Source organism: Octopus bimaculoides, chromosome 1 (genome assembly GCF_046866305.1).
Source record: "Octopus bimaculoides isolate indiv1 chromosome 1, ASM4686630v1, whole genome shotgun sequence".
Lineage (NCBI taxonomy): Eukaryota > Metazoa > Mollusca > Cephalopoda > Octopoda > Octopodidae > Octopus > Octopus bimaculoides.
The window spans coordinates 189,492,512-189,517,511 of NC_142928.1; the positions used below are offsets into that span (position 1 = coordinate 189,492,512).

Below are 25,000 nucleotides of genomic sequence, written 5' to 3' on the forward strand. Positions count from 1 at the left end.
ATATATATATATATATATATATATATATATATATATATATATATATATATATATATATATATATATATATATATATATATATATATATATATATATATATATATATATATATATATATATATATATATATATATATATATATATATATATATATATATATATATATATATATATATATATATATATATATATATATATATATATATATATATATATATATATATATATATATATATATATATATATATATATATATATATATATATATATATATATATATATATATATATATATATATATATATATATATATATATATATATATATATATATATATATATATATATATATATATATATATATATATATATATATATATATATATATATATATATATATATATATATATATATATATATATATATATATATATATATATATATATATATATATATATATATATATATATATATATATATATATATATATATATATATATATATATATATATATATATATATATATATATATATATATATATATATATATATATATATATATATATATATATATATATATATATATATATATATATATATATATATATATATATATATATATATATATATATATATATATATATATATATATATATATATATATATATATATATATATATATATATATATATATATATATATATATATATATATATATATATATATATATATATATATATATATATATATATATATATATATATATATATATATATATATGCTTAGAAGTGGAGGCGCAATGGCCCAGTGGTTAGGGTAGCGGACTCGCGGTCATAGGATCGCGGTTTCGATTCCCAGACCGGGTGTTGTGAGTGTTTATTGAGCGAAAACACCTAAAGCTCCACGAGGCTCCGGCAGGGGATGGTGGTGAACCCTGCTGTACTCTTTCACCACAACTTTCTCTCACTGTTTCTGTTGTGCCTGTAATTCAAATGGTCAGCCTTGTCACACTGTGTCACGCTGAATATCCCCGAGAACTACGTTAAGGGTACGCGTGTCTGTGGAGAGCTCAGCCACTTTCACGTTAATTTCACGAGCAGGCTGTTCCGTTGATCGGATCAACTGGAGCCCTCGACGTCGTAAGCGACGGAGTGTCAACAACAAAATATGCTTAGAAACAATTATCATTTCTGATGAACTTATAAATAGTTATGAACTTATTTTACTGCCTGTTTTGAACACTTTTATGTAAACTGTTTAAACGCAAAGCCTCTCTTAACATTTTCTTATCATTGTCAAAGATTTTATTTCCTAACATTTTCTTATCATTGTCAAAGACTTTATCACTGTATTTTTAAATATATCTTTGTTAACTAATTTTAACACCACAAATACTACACAAAGCCTTACACTTTACTTTTGAAAATCTATTTCAACAAAAGTGAAACCGGCCAAGTCAGTAAACATCTTTAAAAGACCTCTGCATTTCCAAATCCTCTTCCCTATATATTTTCACTCGTGCGGTACCTTCCATTTTTACTTTGTTATATATATATATATATATATATATATATATATATATAAATGCCTTGTTAGGATACCGAATACTACATTTTTAGCCTTGAGAGATCCTCTCAAACAGGAACTTTGTGCATAAAGACACACAGATCGTAGTAGAGGAGAATTGCCTGTCATAGGTTCTGTAACTTATATATCACGTGTTTTCATTCTACTAGAAATCGCCAGTGGGTATCCCGGCGCCCATGACGGACGATTTTTGTTTGCCGTGATCTGTGCCAATTTATAAAGATCTCTTAAGGTCAATTGTGCACTATTCAATGTTGTAACAAAACGTCCATGTTAAGTTGGATATAAAGATTTCCTTTTGGTATGAATATTGCTTCTGGCTCCAATAATCAATTTATAATTATATATATTTAAAATATATAGAAATTTCTTTATGTCTACATTAAATTGGCGAACTTAGTGTTATTTTAGTTTTTAATAGAATGTTTCAGAAATGGGAAAGTGTAACATTTCTGAGTTTAATGCTAACATGTATAATCAAATAATTGTGTTCTTTATATTGCATCATGGTTTACTTTTGTAATTTATCGTAGCGCGAAATAATAATAACTGCAAATACGACAAATACACAGCCTGAATATTAAAGCTAAAATTTATGCTGCATAATCGATATTTTTCCTAAGGTTGTTTCAGGTACAATTCAAATATATACATAAACGATTCAGATCATTGGAATTCATTCATAAAATCGAAAATTAATTAAACGGGAAACTAAATTTAAATTTCTATGAAATACTCGGTATTATTTTTATCTTAAATCAATCCAGCTATTTTAAATATATATCTACCCTGGGTTTATGGTATTTAGTAGCACGTATGCACAATCTCTATCTCTCTCTCCCTCCCTCTCTCCCTCCCTCTCTCTCTCTCAATATATATATATATATATATATATATATATATATATATATATTTATATATTAATAAATGCACCTATATATTTATCTATGAAGTTCCATCCTTAAATATAAGGTTCCTTCTTTTTACATGTTCCTTTTACAACAGTGATAATATTGGTTTCAAATCTTTTCACAAGGCCAGCAATTTTGAGGAAGGGGCTGAGTCGATTACATCGACTCCAGCGTTCAGCTGGTACTTATTTTACCGAGCCTGACCTCGGCGGCTTTTGAACTTAGAACGTAAAGACGGACGAAATGCCGCTGAGCATTTTGACCGGCGTACTAATGATTCTGCTGGCTTGCCTCTTTGAACAGCGCTGATATTAATATTTTAAAGAATTATTGGAAAATTCGTAATTAAGTTTTGTCTTATGAAAGTTGCGAAAGTGATTCATGTATATATTATTGATCTTTCATTCCCGGTCAGGTACAAATTTAGAAAATAGAAATTTATAAAAATACATTTGGCTTTGTCGTCGCGCGTTTAAACATTTAATATAAGAGAAAATAAGGTGGCGAACAGGCGGAGTTGCTGCCGCGTTGAACAAAATGCTTAGCCGCATTTCTTCCGAATTTACGTTCTGAGTTCAAATGCTGCCCGGGTCGACTTTGCCTTTCGTTCTTTCGAGGTCGATAAAATAAGTACCAGTTGAGTACTGGGGTTGATGTAATCGACTTACCCACTTCCAAGAAAATGCTGGCCTTTTACCAAACATTTAAACCAATATAAAAGAGCAAGTATAACGTTAATCAATGTTTATTATCGGCACTTTAATTCTTGTCTGTGTGTTATTTAAGCAATTAATGTTAAATTAGGAATTAAGGAATTATCAATCGTGTGAGTTATATTTGATCGGTTACCACTGCTTCGGGTGAAAATCTTGTAAAAGGGTTCGAGATATGGTCCATATTAGTCAACAATGTACGAAGAAAATAGTACATGACTTCAATTGCGTCCTCTGTGAAAGCCAAGTCGAAATTCGACGAAGATGGTTAAATTCCATTTCTGCGGAGTTGGCTTTGTGGAGCTATTTTACTCTTTTCCATCGACACTCAACCAAGTCCTGACATTAAGGTTCCCTGCTCTATCCCAATTGCGTTGGAGGCCTATTAATGCGTGCTCTTGATCATGAAATTTTGACTGACAAACACTATTGCACTATTCTCTAGATGAATACTTTCCTTTAAGTTTATGAAACCAGATTTCGAGTCATGCCACGTGTTCTACAGATTTCATGTATATTAAAATTTAGGATTCTTTTTCTCGTGCAAATGATTTTTCGGAACCTTTACAAACATCAATGTTAGGTTGGGTGTGCTACTTCATATTCGCTACAAAAGCACAACCCGCCAGCTTGTCGTGACAGCACTGGTAATTTGACTAGTATTATTCTATATCGGGTTGATTGATTTTCCGTCTGACATTCAGCTTGACTAGCTGCCACTAACAATCCGCAATACGATGAAATCACATGATTCACTAGTGCCATCCGCCGGTGTACTGATAACATTTCGTCAACCGGTATTAGAATTTCGATGCTTTTTTAGCGTTTGCTGTCTACGCGAAATGATTTTTCGGAACATTATAAACAACACATCCAAGTTAGGTTAGATGTGCTAATTAAAGCGCAGATGTCGTTTATCTTAAACCGACACAAACAACGTTAAGTTAATTTCATAAACTGTAGCGTTAAATATATTTTGTAATCAGGTGCTATATCATTCTTTACGAATGTATCAGCGTGTTCCTTTGACTGTGTCACTCTTTTAATTTTACATTACAAAAGCGTTAGTTTGGATGTTTAAGATTATAAACAATTACCTTTTTATCTTGTGTGAGAATATGAGCGATAACAAAATCATTATACAGTTCCCGTCGGGGGCAAACGGGAACTCTTTTAGTTTACAGTGCCAAGTAAATCATAGAAAATCTAATGTGGTTACGTTTGGAACATATTAGTGAATGCAGAATAAATGTTAAAGATACGCTTGTATAGTTTACTTTAATCTTTCTGTTGCCACTGTCCACGTTTCCCTTTTCACTGAACATTAATAAGGAAAATAAATGAGATTTGGTTTGTATACAAAAGGATTTGAATCATAATCAGATACAAATACCCTATAATTGCCGACATACCTTGGTTATTTCGATGGATAGATCTAACACCTTGGTGAAAATACTGAAGTATTTACTAATACAATTACTCATATTTCGTTTGCATCCCCAAAAAGATTTTATAACGGGTGTTTATTTCAATATAAGAATTTCAATACTAGCTTTTACCTGTTTCTCAGTCTCTGTGAAAATGTACTTTGCTGGCGAAAATGATCTGCTATGCCAATTTGTTCTTCTGCGACTCTAAATATTTTGGTATAATGAGAAGAGTATGAGATTTGTTTCTTCTTTGTTTAAGGAGTGGAGATCATATATGTATGTATGTATGTATGTATGTATGTATAACGTGATTACTACGTTGCAATATCAATGATTTCGTTATGGATAGAGTTATCGATAGCCCCAGGTCGTCTCCGATCAAGCAGATCATGAATGAATATTCCACATTTCTTACTATATCTCTGACTATAGTATCTGTCCGTATCATTTCGTTTTAAAGTATACAAATTATAGTATGCGGATTAAAGGAGATTTGACTACTATTTCTAGCATTTTATGTGAAAGAGCAGAAGCTATCTTGTTGGCTTGATCATATATTGTTTCGGTTCAATATTTTCGGCAGAATAAACTAACGGAAGGCACTCAAGAAGAAGCAGTGATTCTAAAGCAGGGATTCTACACAGTTTCTATTTCACAAATTGTGCCCAGAAAGCTTTAGATGACCTACAGTTAAAATAAAATTCATTTGAAAAGTGAAATTCTTAACCTACATTTCCATGACTGTGTCAAAGGAGCTTAGGAAATAAAAGTTATGTAGATTGATGTGTTCAGGGATGTACTCTATATTACAACAACAAAAATCAGGACTTGCAAGAAAGTTTAAATTTAATAACAACATTCAATGTTTATTCGTGCTATGAAGCGAAATCTATTTTGTTCAGTTTGATGACATAATTATTAACTGCTATACTTATATTCAGAGTGAAGTATGTTCACGCACGCAGTTTCAATCAATAACATCTGTATTATGAAAACATTAAAGGACAATATATCGAAGTATACTTATAGAGCAAGAGAACATGTAATCATTGCACATGTACATGAGGTTTTATACAAATACATACTGTTGCTGTATTTGCTATCTAAAGGTATTTGGATAAACTGAAATTATTAGTACTCATGGTGTACTGAGATATATATATATATATATATATATATATATATATATATATATGAGAGAGAGAGAGAGAGATGTAGATATAGGTGTGTGTGTGTGTGTGTGTGTGTGTGTGTGTGTGTGTGTGTGTGTGTGTGTGTGTGTGCCTTGTCTGGGAGTTGTGAAGACGCCGTCTTTGACATTTTTAGACCTAGTGGAGTCTATTCCGCTCCTGGTTGAACACAGCTCATTCCTTCCTTCCTTCCTTCCTTCCAGAGAGAGACAAACAGACAGTTAAAAAGGAAAAGTTTTACCCCATTACGTATCTAGTATTTATTTATCGAACATAAAGGGTGAAAGTTGATCTCGTTGACATTTGGACTCGGGGAACAGAGAGCCAAAATGATTAGCGCCAGGTATTATAACCGATACTCCAACGCATCGACCAATATATCGCCTTACTCACACATGCATACGTTATATTTATAAGAGGAGAGAAAAGGCCACTGGAAATATTGTACAGAATTTTATATCTATAAGCTAACAGCTGGTATTCTCACCATTGTTACTCGGAGTTTCAGACATGTGAATACTTCGAGTGATCAAGCAGCCAATTTCGTAAATGGAAGCTGTTCATATCATATCCGTAAAATCAGTTGATATTAGCAAAGGAAAATTACATGTTCGAAACTGTTTGAGAACCAGATTTAATTAATCGTTAACAATTGCGTGTCTCTTCACAAATTATTCAACAATTATTTAATATAATTGCTTTTTTTTTGCTTTTTCCATTTCTTTCCTTTCATTTGTTTCTGCCATTTCACTCTTGTTATTCTGCAGCACCATCTTTAAGGGTATAATCAATTATATCGATCTGAGTGCTATTTTATCGATCAGTACTGCACTTATTTTATCGACCTCTGGCGGCTAAAAATTAAAGTGGACTGAAAATAATAGCTACTCAGAATAAACATTGAATGACATTACAATTAATTTAAAGCAATATGATATTTCTAATAAGCTTCAATCCGAAAACACATTACTCGATAATCCCCATCATGTTTCTTAAATATTTAACATCATTCATCTTGTTTGTCTGGGAAAATATTGAGAATAAAACAATGACAAGAAGACATTTGATTTATTGAATACAGAATGGTTTACGTCTTCAAACATATTTTAATTTATAATGTTGAAATGCATTGGAATTGACCAAATTTATATTTACTCAGCTAGACTGGCAGAACAGTCAGGACGTCGGATAAAATTGCACCGGTTCTTTGCGTTCTGATTTCAAATCCTGCCTCTGACAAATTTGTGTTTCGTCCAACAAAGGGCGATAAAATGAATGAACACTCAATTATTGGGATGAATATAATCGATTTTTCCTGATTGCAATTGCTTGTTGAGGAAACCAATATCTATTTTGTTTCCACTCATTTCTGAGATCAATTCCACTGAGGTAGAAGTCTCCTTCCATATTTCAAGACAATAGTAACAACTGAATGAGGCTGGTCCTGTTTACTGGAACCTAACTGAATGTTTTACTTCCTAGATTAAAATTTGAAATTTTTAAAGTCCCTTACATTCTACTGAATTATTTATTTCTTCATATTAGATTTGATAAAAGCTGCTCACTTTTTTTTTTATATGCAATATATCTGCTGATAGAGGACGCTGTTACAAAGCAATGAAACTATTAAATTGTGTTGAGTATTTGAAGAAAAGTTTAGGTTAATTATTATAAGCGTTTCCTTTTTGTTACCTAACTTAAGAAAAATACGCATTTCTTACTGAGGAAAGGCTAGAATATTGCATGAAAAGGATAATGATTTGCTACGATTTGTGTCGTTAAGACGTTCCTTAAATAATCACGTAGATCTGGTTTCTATGCAGTATCTTAAGCAATTGTTTTCTACCATACGCAGTGTTTCACCATGCAGTGTTTTACCATGCTGTATCTTAAGCAAGTGTTTTCTACCATACGCTAGAGAAATTGGTTCGGTAGAAACTATGCAGATGTCCAAGCCCTTGGAGTTCCAAGATGCGACCGTAAATGTAGATTATATCATATGTCTGTAGAAAATATTACACCTGTGATCAGCTGCTGCCCCAAAATATTATCACCCCCACATAACGCGATGTTGCCGCAAAAAGCAATATACAAAGTCGTTCGGAAAAATAAAACTGTTTGGGAATGTATATAGAGTCCCCCTGTTATTGAATGCATACACAAACATCAAAACAAGGAATATAGGTGGAACAATATTATGAAAACATCTGTCAAATGTAAACATAATAGGTTGGATATCGTTGTGTGAGACAGACAAGAAAACGTACATTCATAGAGATCAGCTGCCCTGCTGATGTGAATATTTCTTTGAGAATCAAAGAGTAAGATAACCGGGGACAACTGCTTCGAAACCTCCAGTTTCTTTATCCGGGTTACAAATTTACATTTATTACAATAATATCTGGCGCGCTTGGCTTTTGTAAGCAAATGCCTAAGCGACAATCTAGATAAGCTAGGGGTTTCTGTAAATGAAATCAACCAACTAACTCATACATAAATATAATCTGTAAATGCAACAGCACAAAATATACGAGACTTTTCTAAAGTTTAAAATGTGTCATTGCTTCTGTTATCTACAATGCAACGATTTACTTTTCCATCTTTGTAAGAAACCAGCTCCTTCCTAAGAAGAAGAATTTAAATAAAACTAGAAGAGTATACATTCATACATACACATACATATATTCACACACACACATATGCATGTGTGTGATGAGGGGAATCACCGAATACGCACAAAGAGGAAAACGTTAAAATAATGAACCAAAAACAAATAACTGGTGGTACTTATTCTGTGTTGCAATCTCTCCAGTGTCTCGCACGCAGTAGCTAACCTGTGCGAGGTGAAGGAGTAAAATCTTCCCGGTCATATGATATCGAGCCAATCTACCGGTTCTGACACTTGTGTGTTCTTTCTGGGCTTAACAGTATTAATTTCTGACAAAAGCACAATGCCACATATTTTTTGAGGTTGGATGCAATCGATGAAATTAACCCAGTCTTGACAGGTATGTTTTGGAATCCCGTAGAAGAAAAAGCCAAGTTGTTTTCTGTAGGATTTCAACTCATTACGAAAATGAACGAAACTCAATATCAGAAAACATTTTATTCGTCGATATACGGAGGAGTTTTGTCGTTTTTGTTTTTCTCATTTAAATGTTGTTGTTTTTTTATGTACATAATTATTGGCTTCAAACTTCGGTCCGAAGCCAGTTAATTCGGGGGAGGAGGTAAATCGATTACAACGACCCCTGTACACGACTGGTATTTTTTTTATTTATCGACTCCCGAAAAGATGAAAAGCAAAGTCGACCTCGGTAGAATTCGAACTCAGAACGTAAAGCCGGACGAAATACCTTCAGCTCGCCACCTTAAACGTAAGAAAAGACGAAATGCCACAGCATTTTCTCCGGTGTGTCAATGATTTTGCCACGTTGCTGGCTTCCTTTATCCACATAGTTATTGAATTCTATCATGGCGACGCAACAACAACTCGTAGAGTCGATTAAATTAACCCCAGTCCTTAAGTGGTATTTCATTTAATCGACCCGGGCAAGTGGAAAAACAAATTTGACCTCAGTGGAATTCAAACTCACAACGCAACTAAATATACAGCAAGGTATTTTATTCACTGTTCTACTGCTATTCGTGTATCGTTTTCATTTTTTATTTTTCCTCTAGTAAATAATATTAAGAAGTCTTCATAACTCATGGTTTCCATTATTGCTTTTAATGATATTTGTGATAAACAGCCCAGAAGCTAATTTTTGCTTTCGTTGTTCCTTATCTTCAGACTGAACAAATCTATAATTAAAGGCGTTTATCCAAACGTCTTCCCACCCAGTAATAATCTAAGAGTTTATCAAATGTTTTCTTTTTGAACGAGGTTAGAGTGAGCCTTGGCTGCTATTTCTAGTAACTCGATGGACCGCGTAGAGGTTCACTTGTTCTTAAAGAAAGCATTTGCATGTTGTATTAGAATAAGAACAGAAATTTATTCGAAGGTTGACTGACAAATTGATTAACATCTGCTTTATATACCTGGTCTTTAAATTATCATTCTCGAAAGCGATAGTAGGTAAAGTTCAATCTGGCTTTCAACTCAGAATATAAAAACAAGTAACTTAACATAGAAAGACATTTAATTCGACAATTTGCCTTTTCTTCGCGGCTTTAGATTTGGAAATGAGAAACAGCGAAGTTTCGACTTTCACTTTTTGTGAAACACATTGGTCTATACTGTTCTATATTTGAGCGATAAGGAATTATGTACATTATTTGCATTTGACGGATATTTGTCCCCGTCTTGTTTGTTGTTAACACAAACTTTCGGCTGATGTATTCTCCAGCCTTCTTCATGTGTCCTGGGGGAATTTTTGAACCTGGATTCTCATTCCTAAGGTATTTTCCAATGTTATTATTATTATAATTATTATTATTATTATTATTATTATTCAGGTCACTGCTTGGAAACGAACTCGGAATCTTGGGGTTAGTAACACGCGCTCTTAACCACTATGCCATATGCCCGTGGGCATATTCCGAGTTCGATTCCAGGCAGTGACCTGAATAATAATAATAATAACAACATCAGAAAAATACTTTTAGAATGAGAACCCAGGTTCAAAATTTCCCCAGGACATCTGTTGAAGGCTGGAGAGTATGTCAGCCGACGCGTTGTGTCAATAATGAACATTGCCTTTGCTACATGACTGAGCAAGTTTGGTTTTCTCACCAGTTTGTACCCAAAGGTCTTCTGGTTTCTACCATTTAATATTTACTGCTAACTTTAGTTCTTCTGCCTAGTGATACGAATAATGATGTACAATATTTATATATTGACCCGAACTGGATTTGCTTTTCATTATTCCACGGTTGATGAAATAAGTAACTAGCATGTAATATTGATTTCTTGTATAGGCACAAAGCTTCAAATGCGGTGGGGGTGGGGGTTAAAACTCGATTAAATCGACTTTACTACTGGATTGATATTTGTTTCATCGAACCCGCGAAAATAAAAGGCTGAGTTGAGGTCGGCGATATTTGAACTCGAAGCCTAAAGGGACGCAAATCCAATACGTGAAGTACTTACTAAAGAAATATTCTTTTACTTGTTTGTCATTTGACTGCGGCCATGTTGGAGTACCAGTTTTAGTCGAACAAATCGACCCCAGAGCTTATTCTTTGTAAGCCTAGTACTTATCGTATCGGTGTCTTTTACCGAATCGCTAAGTTACGGGGGTGTAAACGCATCAGCATTGGTTATCAAGTGATGTGGGGGGGGGGGCAAACACATACACACACACACATACGTATATATATATATATATATATATACACACACACACACACACACACACACACACACACACACATATATATATACGACGGGGTTCTTCCTGTTTTCCCCTCTACAAAATCCACTCACAAGGCTTTGGTCGACCCGAGGCTACAGTAGAAGACACTTGCTCAAGGTGCCACGCAGTGGGACTGAACCCAGGATCATGTGGTTGGTAAGCAAGCTAAATACCACACAGCCACTCCTGCACCTATAATAAAAAAAAAATTCTTTTGTTTTTATCATAAAATTTATTGCAAATGCTGAATTTTTTTTTTTTTTTTTTTTCCACAGGTAAGAATATTTTAATATCAATGAAAAGAGTTCATTTTGGTTTGGTAAGTAATTAGTTTTCCTTTTGATTTAAACACTCTCCGTTAATTATTTTTCTAACAAAAATCTCTTTCAGAAATCAGCTACTTGTTCAACACCTTGAAATTTTCAAATAGAAACTCTCATACATTTTTCAATAAGTATTTCTTCTTTCACATTTTTATACATACGATTCGACATTATGACATTACACTAGGAATTAACGTGCCAACTTGAGCAGAGCTAGGAAAATAAATTCAGCTCCGTACACTTTACTGTTGTCAGCATGAATTTCAAACACATTCATTGTAATTTTTTTCTTCTTCTAATTAGTGTGAATAAATACTACGATATCCATGTTTCTGGGTAATTAAACGTGCCAGTTGTAGTAGTAACTACATTTTACTAATTCAAAACGATATGTTTTGACCGAAAAATCTTTTTTACGTTTATATTCTGTCTTCTCCTCCTCCTCCCTCGTTATTATTGTCTGTTGCCTAGCTACTGATGGATCTTTGCTTGAATTGATGTGTACACACACACACACACACACACATATATAATGTGAGTGTGTGTGTGTAAGACATTGACGATATTACCACGTTGTATCAAGTGTGTCGTGGGTCAGCGAACGAACATCAATAAATTGTCGTGCGTTTGAGAAACAGCTGTGGTCGATCGAAGGCGTTGCACAATTCACTTCCATCGCCGTACGGTGAGAGTTCAAATATTGCCAAAGCTGACTTTGTTTTATCTCCTCTGGGTACCGTTATATTCGATCGATTCATTTAAATCTACGTGATGGATGGAAAAAAAATAGGGAAGGGTGTAAATGCCTTGTAGTGCTTAATCACGGCCCTTTAAGTTCCGAGTTCAGATCCAGCCTCACCTGACTGTTGCTTTCGTGTATCTGGGGGCCGATAAAATACATACCATTCAAATACTGAATTCAATCTGACGGAAAAATCACCCATTCTTCTAAAATGTGTGGTTTTGTGCCTATGTTTTGGAACGATTATTATTCTATGCGCCACTCTCGCACACGCATGTTCGTGTGTGTGTGTGTGTGTGTGTGTGTGTGTGAGAGAGAGAGAGAGAGAGACGGTAAAAGGTGTGAATGCGTGCCTCCCCGCCTCACTTCCGCACTAATGTTATAAAATACAACACCTTGTCTCTGATTTGTTGTGTCATGGTTGTTGCAACAGAAAGAAAAGCTGAGCTACTGTTACACATTTCTTGCATCGTCTCCTCTCACTATCTCTCTCTCTCCCGTTCTCTTTACTTCTTTCTTTCCCTTCCCGTGCGTTTGCAGTTTGTTTCTTCTTTCCCATTCATACTTATTCCCTCTGTCATTCCTTACTATTTTCACACACAGACATAGCACTTTATCTAAACTTTCTCTCGTCACTTAAAACGCAGAGAAACGATATTGTTATATTTGCGCAACACTATATTACTTACTAATAATCTTTGTAATAGGTTTAGTTAAAAGGGAAATAAAACGAAGCCTAAAATATGAATGGATAATTTAATAGTTTTTTATGAAAAAAAATTCAACAGCTAAATCTCAAGGGGTCATTATCATTTCTTTTTCTAGGACTTCGTTCTGTTGCCCTATTTTGAATATATTTGTATTATCCTTGCATTTGACTCCGCAGCCATCTAAATTATAGGTTTTTATGATCTAGCTATCGTTTATTATATTTATTCGTCATTTCTGTTGCAGTTGTATTTGTCGTTCAATACAAGTTATGCTGTCAAAGGCAAAGGCTCGCTTGTCATAAAGAATTTTGCTGTGGAAACTTTTTATAATTAACCCATAAAGCACTGAGAGTGACACTTAAATAGCACGGACTGCTGAGCATAGAGACTAACATGCTCACATAAACAAAAATCTATCTGAGCCACGATTGTAACCTGTCGATCTGTACCTGACGACCACAATCGTGACCCGTCGCGCCTCATGGGCTAACAAGTATTCTGTTAACTTGCAGTTATTTTAATGAAGGCGTGTGGTTTAGTAGTTAGGGTCACAATCGTAAGGTCGTAAGATCGATTCTCAGTGGTGCATTGTATCCTTGAATAAGACACTTTATTTCTCGTTGTTCCAGTTCACTCAGCGGGCACAATTGAGTTGTACCTGTAATTCAAAGGAACCGGCCTTGCCACATACTGTGTCATGCTGAATTTCCTTGAGAACTACGTTAAGGGTACGTGTCTCCGTGGCGTGCTCAGCTACTTGCGCGTTAATTTCATGAGCAGGTTGTTTCATTGATCGAATCTACTGGGACCCTAGTCGTTGTAACCGACAGTGCTCTTTTTGTTTTTAGTTGTTTTGAAATTAAAAAAAAAGCTTCCTTTTGAGATGAATGCGCATGGCTCAGTGGTTAGAGCGTCGAGCTTACGATCGTGAGATTGTGAGTTCGATTCCCGGACCGGGCTGCGTGTTGTGTTCTTGAGCAAGACACTTTATTTCACGTTGTTCCAGTTAACTCAGCTGTAGAAATGAGTTGCGACATCACTGGTGCCAAACTGTATCGGCTCCTTTGCCCTTCCCTTGGATAACATCAGTGGTGTGGAGAGGGGAGGCTGGTATGCATGGGCGACTGCTGGCCTTCCACAAACAACCTTGCCCGGACTTGTGCCTCGGAGGGTAACTTTCTAGGTGCAATCCCATGGTCATTCATGACCGAAGGGGGTCTCCTCCTGGGATCAAGGGAAAAAATTACGTTTGTTTATCTCACTGGAAGATCTTAGAATTAGAAACAAGGAATTATGTCTTTTTATTTTTTTAAAATTCAAAATGAGCAATAAACAGCCGGAAAGAAGGTTGATATGGTGAACTCTTCTGTCGTATACGACTGATGAGGGTTCCGTAGCTTCTTGCTAAACGACCTGCACAGATGATTTGCGTATAGTATTCAAATGTTTGTACTCCGCATTAGCTCACTTACCACAATCGCATCGACATTGCTTCTACAATTGCAAAGAATGCCGCGAGTGAGAGATCGAATAGCAACGTGAAAAGAAGTCTTTTGCTCAACACAAAGCACCGCCCGGTCTGGGAATTGAAACCACGATCTGGCGATTATAAGTGCGACAATCTAACGCCTGTAAGAAAGTAACTGCATTATAAACTAATTTCAAATTTATATTGTACAATGTATAATTTAGGTTTATCCCTGAAACTATGGATTTTATGTAAGGACTAACTTTTGATATTCGTGAATTTTCCATACCTTCAGTGTTACATCAGCAGTTGCTGTAGTCACCATGTCTTTTTATTCACAGAAATCTTCCTTATCTCCATAATTTCTGCGTAAAGGAAATTATGCCCAAGGTGATGATTCGCTTTTAACTCCGAGAAGAACAAGAATATAGACAAAAACAACACTGATAATGCTTTACATGGGTCTGGAGTATCAATTTATAAAAAACGAGAAACGATATGACGATGAGGTTCATACGTTACCTGCAGTAAAAAGAAAATTATACCGTCCATAATTCAAAACTTTAGTTGCAGATTTCATTTACCAAATGTTAACGACTCTTCATCAGATCAAATTGGGAGGATAGAGGGAAAACATATACTCTGAATTTCTTTCCTGCTATTATCCTCTTTTGTGTCTGCCTCGTCCAATGCTTAATCGGGTGTTTACTGAAAAGCATCGCTAGTTATTCTCCATTAGCAAACTGCCTTAATATTAATTTTCATTGAAATGTCTTCAATGTTCTTCACAACATTCAAAAGTAAGGTTCATTTCTACTTCTGATATCATAGTCAGTTGGTTAAGAAGATTGCTCGCCAACCACGTAGCTCTGGGGATCCAGTCCCACCCTTTGACAACCTTGGAAAGTGTCCTCTGCATGTAGATTTAAGGCCTAGTGTCCTTGAGTCACACTTCATTTCTCCTTGCCATGTTGTTCGAGTCTACTTAGTTAAAATGAGAGCCAGCCGAGGGCTGGTGCTGCCCCTTCTCCCCCAGTTGTCACAGCTTGGATGTCCTGCTGCATCAAGGGCAGCAGAGCTGGAAGGATATTTACGTCAGTTCGACATCTAAAACTAACGAAGGCAGAACACCTGCGACGAAGTAACATCCTTGATCCCGAGTGAGCTTTCGTAAGAATGTTGAGCAGAAGACCACGCAATATTTGTTTCAAGACTCTGTACCCCAAATTCAAATACCACTTTTATCAGCCTTTGCTTTTCATTTTTTGAAGATGGATAAAATTAGTGCAACTCCTGAACGGTGGATAAACGGAACTCGTAGAGCCTTGCGGTATCTGTATCTATTCCAGCAGCTCTGTTCTCTTAGCAATGCCACCGACGACACTGTTAAATTATACCGGTCTTTCCCTTGCACAACAACGATGGCGTTGAGACTTGCATGCATGGGAAGTTAGTATCTTCAGTTTTGCGGTGCAAATGTGAGCATCAAAACTTTGCAATTCGATAGAGATTGATCTAACAAGTTTTAATTCGGTTATATACATTTTCTTTTTTTACCTTTATCCTTGCTGTCCGCCTTCTTTAAATGGCTGTATGTTTCAGGATGAATCGCTACTGCGTCCCTTACATCTTAACCAACATTTGAAAATCTTTCATTCTGCGGTTGGCAGGATTATTTCTCATGACAGCAGTTTGTTGAGTAGTAGAGAAACGGCACACATATATACGCGTATACATAGCATAATGAGTTACTTACATTTATATTAAAGAAGAAAAACATTTTTCATTGGCTTCTCTCCTTTAACGAAAAAATTTATAAATGAGTTAACTGATTTTAGACGATATAATACGCCCATCCGCAGCCCGAATAAATATACGTACGCGGGTCGATATAAACAAGCCCAAGCATGGTTGAAATCAGTAGCAGAATAGAAGAAATATAATTTTTTTCCTTATTTGTCATGAGAGTAATAACAATAGAAACTAGAAAAACATTTTTACAATGTTATATAGAATAAGCTGATATACATTTTGGGAAACATACGCACATACACACATAATTACATATAAATATAAGGAATATAAAGTATAAATCATCTTTATCATGATCATTCATCCACCAAATATCTTAAAGTGAATTCAGGTTGACATATATTAGTCATTGATTTATCATGTGTTTACTGGAATATGTTAGCAATCATTCATGTTAGCGTGCTAAGTGATAACATTTATTTCTACTGAAATTGGAATACCACACGGAAAAAACAAAACATTTGTAAAATAGAAGCCAGAGAAGCATTATTTTTTATTGCTAGTTCTGGTGATTTATACTTATTGGAGCCGGAACCATTGGGAACTGAGTGTAACATGGTATACACGTTAATTTATTTATTCCTTCACTGATTTCTCTCTTTGGACTGCAACCATTCCAGTGCGTCGTCATAAACTGTTTTATCCGAGTATATCGACCCTAGTCGAAATGCAGATAGCTCTCACACACACAAATAGGAGACCAATTAAATATTTTTGATGTAGCATTTCAACATCTTTGTTTCCTTTTTCTTCTTTTTTTTTTTTAGCATTTCAAGTTTGCTAATCGCCTTCTATAACGTTGAGTTTTCTCTTCACACTTATACACTTACAAATACATACACAGCTTCCGGCTATCACTCACAAAACACTATTCAGCTCTAGAGTACATTAAAACTGTAGGAAAACGCCCTAAATGAAAACTAGCTGGTAAGGTGAGTGCCAATATAATGTAATGAAAAAAGAAATATGAAGTAAATGAAACTGCACCCGATGCGAGGAGAAATAGCTACTAGCTCAACCAATTCCGATGCACAAACGCAGAGGGATACATTCCTGATGTAGTAATTATAAACAGTTCGTAGGCTTCGAGTTGGGAGTGAATTTGAACATGAGAGTACGTGAATTGTTTATTAGATTCTTAAAACACGCTTGCAATCACACAGATTATTGGGCAAAATGGATGAAATATTTTCGTTTAGTTTATTTATTACAAGCATTGTGTATAAATTTCTTTTCTACCCTAACCACAAGGCCCGAAATTTTTAGAGAGGGGGGGGGCTGTCGATTAAATTGACCCCAGTACGTAACTGGTACATAATTTATCCAACCTCGAAAGGATGAAAGGCAAAGTCGATCTCAGCAGAATTTGAACTCAGAACGTAAAGACAGACGAAATACAGCTAGGCATTTCGCCCGGCGTGCTAACGTTTCTTATTTCTTTATTGTCCACAAGGGGCTACACACAGGGGACAAACAAAGACAGACAAATGGATTAAGTCGATTATATCGACCCCAGTGAGTAACTGGTACTTATTTAATCGACCCCGAAAGGATGAAAGGCAAAGTCGACCTCGGTGGAATTTGAACTCAGAACGTAGCGGCAGACGAAATACTGCTAAGCATTTCGCCCGGCATGCTAACGTTTCTGCCAGCTTACCGCCTTGCATTGTGTATAAATTTGTTTTCATTAGGTGTTTGTTCTGAGTTTTATACAAAATGACAACCACTTCATTGTTAGTATATAAGCAGCGAGTCGGCAGTGCCCTTCGTCCTTGTTCTCTAATATCTGAGTTAAAATCCCGCTAGAGTAAATTTTGTCTTCAAACCCCCCCCCCCCCCATCCCCACCAGCGTCTTAGGGTCTGAAGAAAACGATCATACGCGCTTGAAGCTGCCTGTTCCTGCCCTGACTGAATGGAAAATACTTATTTTAATATACACCTGTAAAATGTAACTACACTAGTAGAATCATATTAAGCATGAACCTCCCAATTTGGCAGCATAAAAATTGTCTTTTGAAATAATGACTTTGGTTAAGGTTTGAGTCAGTACTTCAAGCTAGCTTTTTCAATTTCAGCTCGACTAAATTGTCAGCGATTTATTTTCAAATGACAGTAATTTGTCAATGATAATTATCGGTTTTTTTTGGGGGGGGGGGGGGTTCTTTTCTGTTTGGAAGACAACGTTTTGGGAGAGGCAATATTTGAAAACTTTGCTTGATTAGAATAGCAAATATAGGAAGAAAATGTTATGCATATCACTCTCAGGACGTTGTTCCCTATCTGTAACTACGAGCTGATGACACTAATTTATTTTCCTGTTTGAATTTACTGGGTATGTCCAGGACACAATCATAATTGATTTTTAAACTTTTTAATTTTGCTGATTTAGTTTATGGAAATGGCTAAAATATATTCTTCATTGCTTAGTTTCTTTTATTCATCATTGAAATAGTTCAGGCGGTTCGACCTACCAGAAATATCACTCAAATCAGACCTCGTCGTCTTTGAAACGAAAACATACAGCAGACAATGAAATTCTAGATTTACACAACAGCAACCACAATAACCTAATAAGAACAACTTTCACATTTACCATCGTTTCGGCACATAATTGATTTTAAAATGAAATTTAGAAGTTTCATTCTCAGCATATTAGCACGTGATTGGTTTAACAATATCACTGTTTGCTAATTTAGTCATTACTATTCAAAAGCAGTATGGCTGAGACAGTTATAATAATGGATAGCCCTAGAAATTCACACCATCCCTGTCAGATTCACCTGCTCAAAACATTCGGACATTTTTGCAATTATTCATTATTTTCAAAAAGCCAACACCTTCGGTAGATATTTATGTGGATTTCCTGAATGTTTATGATACAGATTGGATTATGGACAGGATAGCTCTATAAATTTAAGTATAATAGCGGATACTAGTGAAACAGCAATAATCTTTTTTTACTCTAGGCGCACGGCCCGAAATTTTTAGGGACGGAGCCAGTCGATTAGATCGACCCCAGTACGTAACTGGCACATAATGTATCGACGCCGAAGGGGTGAAAGGCAAATTCGACCTCGGCGGAATTTGAACTGAGAACGTAAAGACAGACGAAATACCGCTAAGCATTTCGCCCGCAATAATAGCAATAATAATTCACAGTCAAACAGTACAGCTAATTTATTGTCGAATGTGTAAAAATGCATGTTCTTGTCAGAAAGGAAAGCATGTTTGAAGTATTTCCGATGTTTAAAAGCCTGAATGATAGTTTTTGTTTTTCACATTGGTACAATATATTGGTACAATATATTAGTTAGTTATAGTTGCTTGAATCAATCTTTCTCCATATTTTGTATATATATATATTGTAACTCTATAGGGATGTGACCCTTACACTATTTCTCTCTGAGTATAAAGGGGCATAACTAAATACTGTAATTGTGGCATCAACTGTCATAAACTCCTGAATTTTAGTTCGCTTTTGTTTCGGAATAGTCCCAAATTAAAATTCGAATCAAGTTTGTTTCCTATCTACGTATGCGCTGCATACATGTATTCCCTTCTTTTAAAAATACATTTTATACATGAGCAGCTTTATATCGTGTTTTACTGATTAAGTTATCAACGTACTGTTCTATCTTCATCCTACTGAGTTTTGTGTGTAGGAAAGTGAATAACAAAAAAACGTCAACCAATTCAGATGAGAGAGTAATCGGGATTAAATGGCTAACAGAATTAAGAAAGCCTATTTGGGGGAGCAGGAAAAAAACTCATGGAATACAAGGATAGTTGTAGTATTAGTAGTAGTAGTAAATTTATAGTGAATTGAGTTCAGTGGTAACGTATGTAATCAAAATAGTATTTCGTTTTACTCGGTTCGATAGCAATATTTATGCATATTTAGCTTGAAGTGGTTACGTAACTTGTGATAAGTCGCGCGAGAAAGTCTTATTCATTGACATTTTTTAAAATTATTTCTGTCGCTAGTGGACATTTTGTGTTGATTGACCTTTTTTACGAAGAATTCTCTTCTATCGCAAAATATCACGATTATATTTGAGAAATTGAAAGTGTCTTTGATTGCTTCGAATGATATAAAATTGGTCGAACAGTTCTAACACGTTTCAAAGGTGAAAGTGTTGAAATCTTTCGTGTCATTCATACAAAATATGAACAACAATGCATTCAAAACTTAGGTGGTTTGGTGCTGTAGATGGTTGAAACTTGCTTTACGCTATCTGTTATCTTTTCATTACTAGCCAGATGTTATCCACTCTCACACTTATCGTGAATCAGTTCAAACTCCTTTCGAGTTTTCATATAAATTGATGTGTTTAGATAACAGCACATATATCAGTTCTTATGAAAATACGAAATGTTGATAGTTTGCTGCTATTTTATGTTCAAGTACGAAACACTGAAAACCAATTATATAAGAGAGAAATGAGAAATTTGATAACATTTTAGAGAGAGAGAGATGTGATGAAATCTGCTGAAACTTGAGAGAAGTATTGATATTATATCCTTAATTATATTAAGTTTTTCTACCAGGAACTTCTATAAAAATGGAATCCTATGACTATACCACTTAAGTGTCCAAGGTTTATATGTCTGCATCGTTTTTTATGAACAGATAGTTATTATGTTTAAATATATGCGATGGCTCGTTTATATATATATATATGTGTGTGTGTGGAGGTACTCGAATAATTTTTCTAGTGTTTCAAAGTTTACTCAAGAAGTAATTGAATAGTCTATATTTTTATGAAATATGAAGTATGCCAAGTATTTTGCAAGATGGAAATAAATGTTGAAAATAGTATTTTTTCGAATTACGGTACTAAAAGGATACTAGTGTGAAGTGGGGAAAATGAATTTCCTTTAAATATATAAGCCGTTTATTATATTCTGTTTTAATTTACATTAAATCGATCTCTTCAATATATTTGCAATACCTATAATCCTATTCACTGCGAGAGATGAGTTCAAAATTAATACGCAATTATGTTAAAATAATCATTTATTGGAATATAAAGTAGTGTATTGATTATTTCAGTCCTATACACTTCAGATAAACGATAGAGATATTCTATAATCGGAATAATTATATGGTAGGCTTTATTTAAGAAATAGTGTCCTATCTAAAAACGCAGGTAAGTAATGATTCTGCATATCTCAGAGATTGTTTAGATTAGATTCAATACAACTAATAGGAAAAAACACAATCAATGCAATCGGTTTGAAAATAATTTTGTAGAACTTGAAGATTAAACTTTGAAGAAATGATTTTATGTGTATACACACACACACACACACACACACACACACACACACATACACACACACACACACACACACACAAAGCCTTACACTAGGTGAAAGGATGTGATCACATTTCATCTGCTTTTGATGAGTGGTGAGAAAGAGTTTCATGACGGACGGTTTGCGATTTTTTGGCCGATCCTCAGGGAGAAAGACTGTTTCCTTCCTCCGTGAATATATGCAGCCGTTGTATTAAGCAGGCATAAATTGGCCAGTACCCTCTTGGATAAGCCGAATTTATATTTCATTGCCTCACTAAATAGATACTGTATAAAAACTCTATGCATAGTACGTATTTCTACACCCAGCGTCCGTACACAAAGGCTCAAGAGTAGAATGTAAGTTTCTAATTTCATCTCAGAAATATCACTTCAGATTTCTGTTTAACATGAGTTTTTCGTTTTTACTAAGTCTTAGAAATCACAAAATATCTCAGACATTGCCATGTCGGTATCAAAATAAATTAGTATGTAAAACAGTGTCTGACATGTCCTCATTCATTTGATAGTTAAATACATTTTGGTGCTATTTTGTATTCTTTACTTTTAGGTGATAAATCCAAAAGTAATCATTTTATTAGAATCTAAGTATTATAAATGCGTTTTTCCTTTTCTCTTTTGAATAATTCTTTCTTTCATTCTTATCAAATATTCCATCATCACGTCCTAAATTGCCTAAAATATATTAATCACCTCAATTAATTTCTTAAAATATATAAAAGCTAAAGAGAATCTTTTTCGTTATAAGTGATAAGTAAAACAATCGAGTTATCTCAATCACAATCGCATAAAATGTCTGGCATAGTTCTACATTTAAAAGTGTGATACAATCCAGTAATGACTGAATGATTATATTTGTAATGATTAAATAATGCAAAGCTAATTTATATAAGGGAATGAGTTGATCCGTCAATAGATAAGTGATGAGATATCATCGAACATTTCAACAATTTACGACTAAAATTAAATGACGAATGACCCAAGTTATCAATGGCAGCACTGATATTTCCAAATTGAGATATATTCCGAATTATTAAACTCCACACGCAGATCATAATGCAGCCATAATATTCATTGGAATATGATCGATCTATTTCATGATTATCTCCTGCGGAATATTCAATTGTGAAATAGTGGCAATAATTTGCGGATGTCAACCCTTCAGAAAATATTGTTTAATAAGAAGCAATATAATCAAAACTACTTTATTTTGTCTGGAAATATAGCCTCAAACAGGCCTTTCTATAGTACAGAGAATTCGATATTGAAAGATGGCGAAAATATTTTATAACTAGTTTAAGTTATTTATAAACTCGAACAACAACTATATGCAGGAAGCATTTAAAAAATATAAGATAAAAATAGCAACGGCCGAAAGCATTTTCCAGAGCAATTCATTTTTCTTTGGTTCAAGGCTTTTTATCATTTAATAAATTAAATTTTTCCTTGTTTGTATGTATATTAATTAATATTGCATCTTAATATATTAGTTGTAAACATCTCAGTTCAAATATATTCTGACCCGTTATTTTCAAAAAGGGTTTTTTTTAATATTTACTTTAGAATCAGCACACAACAGTCGCATTTAGAATAGAGCTGGAGTTGATTTCATAAACTGTCTTCACAAATACAATCAGCACTTTTTTTCTCTAATAAAAACCAGTAGTGAACACAAATTTATATTGAATTTGATGTACCCTGTGTTTTTTTTTTGTTTTTTTTTGTGCTTCTTTTTTATCTCACAAAGAGCTTCCATAAATCTTACATGCAATGAAGTCTAGTTTGAATTTTCAAAGGTGAACTTGAATCATGGAAACTTCATGCAATTTTTTATGGAGGGACATGAGAAAAAATAGGTATGAGTAAAACATGTTATTTAGTCAATCGAACCTAATTAAATAACTAGTCCATATATTATTTCTTTCAATACTCTCAAATAATAGCTTCTATTTCTACCAAACTGCCTTCATTTCTGCCTCTGCAGTCCAAAGGAGTACAAGATGGTGTGTCCTATTCGTAGAGAAGTGTGGCCTCTTTTCTCCAGATGAATACCCCTTATTGGTTTTATTCCAGGCAGGCCAACGGTAATAGGTGCAAGCCTAAACAACTTCATCACCTTAACTCTCACTTTCTCTCTTTTGCCTTTAACTAACAATACTACTTTCAAAATGCCAAATTACAGGAAACTTCAACCGTGTCATCTATTTATGATCAGTTCGTGTATCGAACAACATTGAAATCAATGTTTTTTTTTTTAAGGATAAGTAGAGATAAAACTATGTCGACATGAGAACCTACGAGTTATGTTGTCATCTTGTGAGATTTATTTACGTTTTATTTTTTGCATCCGAAGTTTCTCGTAAGACCGTGTCATTTCAAGGTACTGTGATAGTGGGAGACGTCTTTCCAACCCACGTTCTATTTTACCACCTATAAATGGAAGGTAACCTTATGTCTCATACACCATTATGTTTTCTTCTGTACATTTTAGTTAATACTCATTACTTACATGCAAACATGTAGGTGTCTAACTTGAACCGTCGTTAAACTGACACAGAAAACCTGTCACTTATATTCAACCTACATATTTTACGTCAGATATTCGCTACGTCAATGATCAGATATTTCGATAACATTTTCTGGTGGGTACAAGCTAATTAGTGCCTTTGAGCAGCACAAAAGCATAATTGTTACAATGTCAAGAGAAGTGATTTGAACTACAGCCTTCAACGTCACTATACATGGTGACGAACAATAATAATACAACAGTACTAATTCTAGCTTCACAAAGACTCTGCTTCTTCTGATACCCAGCAAATATATCTGGCTTGATCACTTTCCAACCTGTTACACTGAACAAATGTGACCTACATTATATAGTGCATGTTTTCAGATTTGTAACGGCTACCGTATTACCAGATACTACACCAGTATCTAATTTGATTGATCTCGTATAGAGAAATCGTAGGATTTTGTTATCCAGTTATTTTACATAAGCTTAAACAAGTTGCTTCTATGTTTTGTAGTATTTATACTCATTATTATTTCTTATTTCTTCTCATATGATTTTATGATGTCGTGTTTCTCAGCATCTAATCTTTCACTTTCTAGATGGAAAGTATATTTAATTTCAGTGAAATGCTTTCCTCTTGAAATAGAAAATAATTCAATACTCTCAGAATTTCTATTTACATTTCTGCACAAATTGTGCGTGTGTTATACGTAGGTATATTGTATGTTTATTGATACATACCTATATATGTGTATATGTTTACATATCTACATATGTGTGTGTGATTTTATGCGTTTCGCTATGTTTATGTAAACGGTATGTATAATGCATGAGCATACGTGTATATATGTGTAAAAATAAATATATACACACCCATGTGTGTATGTACGTGTAGATGCCTACGTGCGTGTGTATATATGTGTATACA

General features: G+C 34.3%; 1 protein-coding gene and 1 long non-coding RNA gene across 18 annotated transcripts in view; both read left to right on the top strand.

The window, feature by feature from the left end:
* The window catches only part of LOC106875208 (dual specificity calcium/calmodulin-dependent 3',5'-cyclic nucleotide phosphodiesterase 1A), a 1,569,442-nt gene that overhangs the window by 853,101 nt on the left and 691,341 nt on the right, over positions 1–25,000 (top strand). The gene's annotated exons all lie outside the window — the stretch shown is intronic.
* LOC149137912 (uncharacterized) lies at positions 7,257–17,459 on the top strand. The gene is made up of 2 exons (XR_016244604.1): positions 7,257–9,448; positions 14,771–17,459. It is a non-coding gene; the product is annotated as an uncharacterized LOC149137912 (long non-coding RNA).